The following is a 5836-nucleotide window of genomic DNA, read 5'->3' as shown; positions in this document are numbered from 1 at the left end:
TTTGTGTAAAATCTCCATGTTATAAAATATGCCACACACAAGACTTTATAATTAAAAACTAAAGGAACATCTGGTTGGATTAGAACTATTTTGGTGTTCCTTTCCCTCAATCAAGCACCAACAGGATTGTCTAGTCACATTTCAGCAATTTATTCCTTCTTTTGTGAAAGTCATTTAATCTGAAGTCAATTTCACACTTCAAAGTTTGAATAAGCAATAGTAGTGATGTAACTGATAGGAGAAATTTTGTGAATTCTTTTTTGGTTGACATTCTTTCACTTCATTAACTCAATCATCTCTATTCCTCTCAGATTTTCAGGATGAAAACACAAATAAATTTCACTGTCACAGATTCGCAGACATGTTAGCAAAGCTTGAGGGAAGATGGATAACTTTCAGGCAAGAGCTCAACAGGCAAGACACAGCTCTGACAGCATAGTCTGTAAGGAGGTGTGCTGCTGACCCGGCAGTATGGCTTCTCCGGCAAGTTGAATCTACTGATTCCTCTAAAGAAGAAAGATGGACAATCTTCTCTCATGTGATTTATGCTGTTTTTGTTGTTGTTGTTAAGTGCCGTTGAGTTGTAGGTGACTCATAGTGACCCTATGAAGGAAAGACTTGGTTACCTGTAGAACTTTCACCCTTTCTCCAAGTTCATAGGGTTTCCAGAGGCAAGCTATTTATGGAAGTGGATGCCCTCCTGCTTCCAAGCTTGTTTCAATTGTAGAGCTCCATCAAACACTGTCCACCATGGGTGACCATTCTTGCATTTGACTCATCAGTGTCACAGTGTTTGGCTTCCCAGCAACCATGAGTTACCTCTGTGCGGCAAGTGGACACACCAGGGTTATACAGCCTAGAAGAATATGTCACCAAAAACAATTAAAGGCAGGCCTGAGGGCTGCGGAGGAGAGTCACCCACCTTTAGCTTGAGAACATGGCTTGTAGCTTCCTGAAAACGGGCTAGAGGGTCAGCTCTGAGTCACCTCAGACTCCTCAGCAAGAAAAGAGCTGAAGCAAGAAGCAAGAGACAGAGAAATGCTTTCCCTCTACATTTACAAATCAGAGGCGTTGTTCTGACAGCCCTTGGAACACACTTAGGTGAACAATTCACCTGAATCAATTCCATTAAAATGTCTTTGTTAACATCTGTGTTATTATGACTATGAAGAAAACTCCTGTCTTCAGAATAGACTAAGAATCACCAAAGCACTAGATTGATTTGCTAGTTTCAAACTACTCATGAAATGCATGGCTAGTTCTATATCAGTCTGGGCCATGTCCAAGGCTCTGGACATTTAATAAGGCCCCAGGAATTGATGGAATCCCAGCTGATATATTTCAACATGCAGATGGAGTCCTGCTCATCAGACTGTGCCAAGAAATCTGGAGGACAAGTGTCCAACTGGTTGGAAGAGAACCATATATGTATTCCCTTTGCTCACCGAAACAGAGGGGGGTTTGAAGTGTTTGCTCTAGAAGATCAAAGACTGTAGCCTTCAAATATGCATTGCGTCTCAACATCATGAATACAATGATCCTCAAAGCAGGGCCAACAGGCAGTGTCATGATAGAAGAAGAAAAGATTGGAGGTCTTAATGATTTTATCTTGCTTGGTTCTACAATCAACACTCTTGACTCCAGCAATCAGGAAATCCTAAGAAAAGTTACACTGAGAAAATCTGCTGTCAAGGATGTCTCTCTCGTCTCTCAAGTGCTAAAATCAACGATGTGAGACTAAAGACTCAGGTGTGCCCGATCCAGACCATGATATTCTTAATTGCTTGCTATGCATCTGAGAGCTGGACAGTGAGTAAGGATAACAGATGAAGAACTGATGTCTTTGAGTTATGATACTGGAGAAGAATATTGAACAGCTCATGGACCACAAAGGGGAAAAACAAGTTTGTCCTGGAGAGAGTGAAAGCAGCTTGCTCCTTGGAGGCAAGAACTTTGTAGTTCCATCTCACATACGCTGGTCATGTCGCCAGGAGGGATCAGTCCTCAGAGAAGGACATCGTGCTTGGAAAGGTAAAGGGTCCGTGCAGGAAAGGAAGACCCTAGCTGGGATGGAGTGACACAGTGACTGTGGCAATGGTGACAGGTGTGTCAGAGATGGTAAGACTTTTTAAATTTTTTTAGGATAGGTCAGGGTTCTGGTTATTGGTTCTAGAGTCGCTATGAGTCATAATCAAGTAGATGACACATATTAATAACAATAATAATGTCTAAGGCATTAAGAAAAATAAGTAAACAGATTTTAAGGCTGATGTATTTGAAAACAGCCAACATTTGATGATTATCACCTGAAGGGCTTTAACATCAGAAGATATGTAATGGGAGACAAAGAAGTGTGTATATAATTATATATAACACAATGGTTTGCGCTTCAATAATCCTCATATGTACCCTTCAGTAACATTATTGTATCCTTTTGCTCAGCCATGACCATTTCTTCGTCTCAAATTATATTATTTGCCCTAGTAGACACTTGTTGCTGTGTATCGTACAGTTGGAACCAACCCATAGCTGACCCTCTGGTGGGTTTTCGGAGGCAGTTAATCTTAAGGACAGGAGGAAATTGCGCATCCTTCTCCCACAGAGAGGGGCTGGTGGCCTCTAACCTTGTGCCTTCGGTATTGCAGTGCAGCTTCTTGCCACCAGAGGTCCCTCGTGCCCTCCAATTATCTCTGATTTTTTTTTTTTTTATAATTTGGAAGGAATTTGTAAATTTTAGTTGTTGTTGTTGTTGTTGTTGTTGTTGGGCATATTATGTCGAGTCACTCTTAACTCACAGAGATCCCGTGTGGCAAAATGGAATTGTCATAGTATCTCCTAGGCTATAGCTGATCACGTAACTGTTCCATACCAGGATTCCCTTAAATTATTCCACTGTAAGTACATTCTGTACTATTCCTTTATCCTACTTGCTTTACCATTTGGTTTACTACTGTTAAAGAAAATATACTAAAATACTTTTTTATTTCTGGAATACAGCACAAGATCTGTCCCCAGATTGAGTGATAACTCCTTATATTATCTATCAGAAGTTAAAAGACATTCTCCATAACAGCAGCTGGGAACAATTAGCATGAGGCTTACTGATTAACTGGCTTTGCAAAGGGTTAAAAAATAGATCTCGGTCGCCCTCTTCTTTACAGCGAGGCGGCCGAGCGGCAGACGCAAAGATGCAGATCTTTGTGAAGACCCTGACTGGCAAGACCATCACTCTTGAGGTCGAGCCCAGTGACACCATCAAGAATGTCAAAACCAAAATCCAAGACAAGGAGGGCATCCCTCCTGACCAGCAGCGTCTGATATTTGCGGGCAAACAACTAGAGGATGGCCGTACACTCTCAGACTACAACATCCAGAAAGAGTCCACCCTGCATCTGGTGCTGCGTCTCCGTGGTGGCATTATTGAGCCTTCCTTGCGTCAGCTCGCCCAGAAATACAACTGCGACAAGATGATCTGCCGCAAGTGTTATGCTCGCCTGCATCCCCGTGCTGTCAATTGCGGCAAGAAGTGTGGGCACACCAACAACCTGCGCCCCAAGAAGAAGGTCAAATAAGAGCCCGCTCTTCACTGGCTCCCTTCCCTCTTGCAGGTGGCCTTCTTCTGAGCCCATGACCCTGGGCCCTCAATAAAGTCTCTTTCATTGAACTGAAAAAAAAAAAAAATAGATCTCGGCGAACACAGATCACTGCAGCTATAGGACTAGTAACAAGTTTTATTGGTAGGAGACTTTGTAGAAAATGGAATAACATTTCTGTATATTGAATACAAGATCATTGTATCTATAAGACTAGTATTAAGTTTTATTGGTAAGAGATTTTGTAGAAAACAGAATAATATTTCTGTATATTGAATACAAGATCATTGTATCTTTAAGACTAGTATTAAGTTTTATTGGTAAGAGATTTTGTAGAAAACGGAATAACATTTCTGTATATCGAACACAGAAATCACTGTCTCTATAAGGCTAGTAAGTTTTATTGGTAGGAGATTTATGGAATATAATTTCTGTATATTGTACACAGAGATCACTGCATCTATATGACGAGTAACTAGATTTATTGGATGCTTGCCATCTGCCAAGTGCCAGCAAATACTTCACTAACCATTCGCATATTGTTTTGTGGTATATTATTGTTCTTCTCATATTACAGGTGAATACACATAGGAAAGAAACAGGTCCAAGAGCTTTGTAATTGTTGGCAACACATTGGCATCATCCTCTTAAATATTTCGCTTTTATTATGTAGAAAACTTACATAGCAGATTGTTGTTGTTGTTGTTAGGTACTATCAAGTTCAGTACGACTCTTAGCGACCCAATAAATGATACGAACCCTATTCTATCCTGTCCTAGCCTTATGATCTCTGACACACTTGAAGGCATTGCTGAAGTCACTGTGTGAATCCATCTGGTTAAGGGCCTACCTCTCTTTCACTGTCCCTTCACCTTTCCAAGCATGATGTTCCTCTCCAAGGAATAGCCTCTCCGAGCAAAAGACCAGAAATGAAGCCAGAAATAGAATGTTCAAATATCATATGTTCAAAGATTTATTCATAGCAAATATCTGTTTTAAAAAAGACAAATGGTGTTTTCACACATGGACCTCATCAAATGAACTGCATAGAAATTGGATTGACTACATCATGGAAGAAATCAATGGAGGAAGTCAATATCAGCAGTTAAAGCCAGGTTAAGTGCTGATTGTGGAACACAGCATCTAGCACTCATGTGCAAATTCAAACGGAGGCTGAGGAAAATGAAAAGAAGTCCATGAGAACCAAAATATGATCTTGAGTCTATTTTACCGAAATTTAAAAACTACATTAAGAATAAGTTTGAGGAATTGAACACCAATGATCGAAGACCATTTAAATTGCGGGATAACATGAAGGATATTATACAGGAAGAGAGCAAAAAGTTACTACAAAGACAAAGGGGAAAGAAAAAACCGAAATGGATGTCAGAAGAGGCCCTGAAAATGCCAATGGAGTTTCAAGAAAACAAAATAAAAGGAAGAGATGTTGAAGTAAAAGAGCTAAACAGAAGATTTCAAAGGGCAGCTCAAGATGACAAAGCAAACTATTTAAATAGAATATGCACAGACCTATAATTGGAGAATAAAAAGAGAAGACTTTGCTTGGCATTTTTGAAAACTATAAAGCAATGCTACAAAAACTGAAAGTGAACTTTATAAAGGAAAGATTCCCTGCTCTTCAAATGGAAGGCTTAACATTGTGAAAAAGTCGATACTACTCAAAGTGAACAACACCACAAACCTCAATGGGCTTGAACATGACAATGATTTTGAGGATGGTGCAGGATAGAGCAAGGTTAAATCTATTGGTTATTGGGTTACTGTAACTTGCAGACAACTCAACAGCACCTAACAACAATACAAAATTATCTATAGACATAATGCAACCCAAGTCTAAATTCCAACTTCATTTACTCAAATGGAAAAGAAGCATACCAACTTTCTGTGGAAAGGAAAACAATCCTAAATACATAAAGGAATACTGAAGAAAGACAATGTAAGAAATATCACAGTCCCTGATCTCAAAACGTACAGCAGGGACCACACAAGGATGCTTGCTATCACCACTCCTATTCCATATCATACTGGAAGCAAGCACCAGGGCAAGAAGACAAGAGAAGGAAATGAGAGGCATCCAAACTGGCAAAGAGGAGGTAAAACCGCCACTCTATGCAAACAATTATGATAGTGTACACAGAAAACCCCAAAGACTCAACAACAAACCTGTTAGTCCTGGTAGAGGAGCAGGATACAAGGTCAATATACAAAAACTGGGGGATTTA

General features: G+C 40.0%; 1 pseudogene; it reads left to right on the top strand.

The window, feature by feature from the left end:
* The first annotated feature begins 3161 nt into the window (after positions 1-3161).
* On the top strand, positions 3162-3572 carry LOC102854488 (annotated as a pseudogene).
* Positions 3573-5836: the final 2264 nt, after the last annotated feature.

This window comes from Elephantulus edwardii, unplaced genomic scaffold (genome assembly GCF_000299155.1).
Source record: "Elephantulus edwardii isolate Elephantulus edwardi_28Jun2011 unplaced genomic scaffold, EleEdw1.0 scaffold00024, whole genome shotgun sequence".
NCBI lineage: Eukaryota > Metazoa > Chordata > Mammalia > Macroscelidea > Macroscelididae > Elephantulus > Elephantulus edwardii.
The sequence above is the reverse complement of the archived record's forward strand: the minus strand, read 5'-3'. Positions and strand labels throughout refer to the sequence as shown.